The 3,050-nt window shown below is 36.6% G+C and overlaps 1 pseudogene; it reads left to right on the plus strand.

Annotated features, from left to right (window-relative positions):
• Nucleotides 1-309: 309 nt before the first annotated feature.
• LOC102815517 overlaps nt 310-3,050 on the plus strand; it is a 161,855-nt pseudogene continuing 159,114 nt past the window's right edge.

Raw genomic sequence — 3,050 nt, forward strand, 5'->3', positions numbered from 1 at the left:
ACATATTATCAGGAAGGACATGTTCCTGGTGAAAGACATCATGCTTGGTAAAGTGGAGAATCAACAAACTCGAGAAGGACCCCCAGTAAGATGTGTTGATACAGTGGCAAAAGCAATGAGCTTAAGCATAACAATGATTGTGAGGATGGTACAGGACTGGGCAGTGTTTCATTCTGTTGTGCATAAGGTTGCTATGAGTCAAAATTTACTCAAAGACACCACCAACACCTACAATAATGGAACATAGCTCATAAATTAGACGTAGCTGAAAGGACAAAAGTATTGCACACACTGTAGGCACTGCCGGGTATGGCTTTGGTGAGGCAGTATGCTAAGTCATTTGCAGAAACAGTACTCCTATTTAAGACAATTTCTGGGAAAAAAAGATATCATCCAGGACTAGCACACTTGGCACAAGTGGATCGAATGGTAAGTCCCAGGCTTCTGTGTATTCTGCAATTACAATAGAACCTAGAAAGATTATGGAGCTCCTTCATTCCTTTTCACCAACTATCTAGGTCTTTACCTTAAAATGCAATTTACATATTTTATTCTTTCACTGTTTTTTAAGTTTCTGAAAACTCCCACATATGACAACTATAAATCTTGGCTAGGAGATTTACCCACCTTCTACTAAGAAACACACTACTCAAGGAGATCTCAGAAAGTCTTAAATTAAATTTTTTGCTTTGTTTGACTTGTACTTATTTTTGCCTGGCAACTAACTCATAAATCATCAAAAAATGTAGCAACTTTCATCAAAACCATTTACTAGAAATTAAGGTCAAATCTCAAGGGACATGGCATCTCAAAGGGCAGTTAACCTCTGATTGGCATCTTGCCTTCTTGAAAATTTCCAGTATTACAAATAGGAAAACACAGCAGGAGCTGAATTCAGGAAGTTCTGCCTGCAGGCTTCAAGTTCCAGGCATTTGCCTGGCATGCTGGATGAGTGTTTCTAGAGCATACACAGAACACTTTATCTTCTTCAAGTATCTTACGTCAAAATTGATACATCATAAATTGTGTTTACTTTCCTTTCAGGATTGCTTTGATAAACAGCATATACTATTTTGATGAAGAGAAATTGACTACTAATTATTTCTACTCTCAGAGCTGAGGTATTGAGAACAATGTGCACTTGCAGACAATGAAGGGAAATTATTCCATCCACAGGATTCTACCTCTCCATAAGCCAAAACAAAACCATTGAACACTAGTTCATTTCAACACATTTGTTATAGTTTTCAAGTAATTCATGTTTGGGAAAAATTACAATATTTCCTACAAAGGGATTTTTAATTTAGTACCTATCACTTTTGCTGTGGAATAAGTACTGGACTTCTAATCACAAGACTTAAGGTGCAAACCTACCGGTCAGTCTTTGGAAACCCTACACAGAGTAGCTATGAGTCAGAACTGATTCGACAGTGCTTAACAACAACAACTCCTGTAAGATGGTATAAAAGGAAATAACTAGAATGATATAAGATAGTGAATTGGTACATTGGTTACTTTATATATACCAAATTAAAATCATCAATGTTAATTATGTAACCAAATTAAAATTATCATTGTAAATTATGCTATATACAACTTTTCTAGAAAATATGACAAGTCGCTTCTCAGGCATAGAAGTGCACATAAGTATTAGTTTAAGAAAGCAACTACATTTATGTCTATGATAAAACTAAAATATTTTTAAAGTAAAAAGTATAATTAAGTCTTGAATGATTGTTATATGTAATATTGCTGAAACTCATTTTACTGAAAAATGAAAAAAGTGAGAAACATTAGTGCTACTCACTGCATTTTCTATTGAACAAGGCTCTCATAATCATTTTATGAATGGAAATTAGGAGAAAACCTGATAAAGAAATGTGAAAGAAATTGATACTTCTGTACAACACTTTGTATAGGTAAGTATTTAATATGTTGTTGCTGGTGAGGTTAAATACCATTGAGTCAGAATGCTGTGGTTAAGTATCATTCTTCCAACTCATGGAGACACTATATACAACAGAACAAAAAACTTCTTGGTCCTATACTAATATCACAACTGTTGTTATGCTTGAATCTATTGCTGCTGCCACTGTCCCAATCCACCACATTGGGAATCTTCTTCTTTTTCACTGACCATACACTTTATCAAGCATGATGTCCTTTTCCAGGGACTGGTACTGTCTGATATTGTTGTTGTTGTTGTTAATGCAGTCAAGTCAGTTCCAACCCATAGCAACGCTATATAGGGTTTCCAAGAAGCAGCTGGTGACCTTGAACCGCTGACCTTGAAGTTGCAATGGCATTGCAGTCTGATGCATTAACCACAGCACCTCAACAGGACTCTGGATAGTATGTCTGAAGTATAAAAGTGGAAGTGTCACCATCCTGGCTTCTAAGGAGCATTCTAGGTAAACTTCTTCCAACACAGATTTGTTTGTTCTTCCAGCAGTCCATGGTGCTTAAGAATTTGAGTTATGGTTCTTCTCCAACACCATAATTCAAATTCATTAATTCTTATACGGTCTTCTTTATTGATTGTACAACTTTCACACGCATATGAGGTTATTGAGAATGCCATGGCTCAGGTCAGGCACACCTTATTCCTCAAACTGATAACTTTGCTCTTGAGCACTTTAAAGATGTCTTGTGCAGCAGATTTGCCTAATGCAATGTGTTGCTTGATTTCTTAACCGTTGTATCCAATTGTGTTGATAGTGGATCCAAGCAAAATGGAGTCTTTGAAAGTTTCAATCTTATCTCCATTTATCATGATACTATTTATTGCCCAATATTACATATTGTTGTTGTTAGGTGCCATCGAGTCGATACCGACCAATAGCAACCTTATGAACAGCAGAACGAAATGCTGCCCAATCCTGAGCCAACCTCACTATTGTTGCCACACTTTAGTCCATCGATGCTGCCACTTGGCCAATCCATCTCATTAGGATCTTCCTCTTTTTCTCTGACCCTCCACTTTACCAAATATGATATCTTTCTTCAGCAACTGGTCCCTCCTGACAATATATCCAAAGAATGAGAGATGA

Source organism: Chrysochloris asiatica, unplaced genomic scaffold (assembly GCF_000296735.1).
Source record: "Chrysochloris asiatica unplaced genomic scaffold, ChrAsi1.0 scaffold00211, whole genome shotgun sequence".
Taxonomy (NCBI): domain Eukaryota; kingdom Metazoa; phylum Chordata; class Mammalia; order Afrosoricida; family Chrysochloridae; genus Chrysochloris; species Chrysochloris asiatica.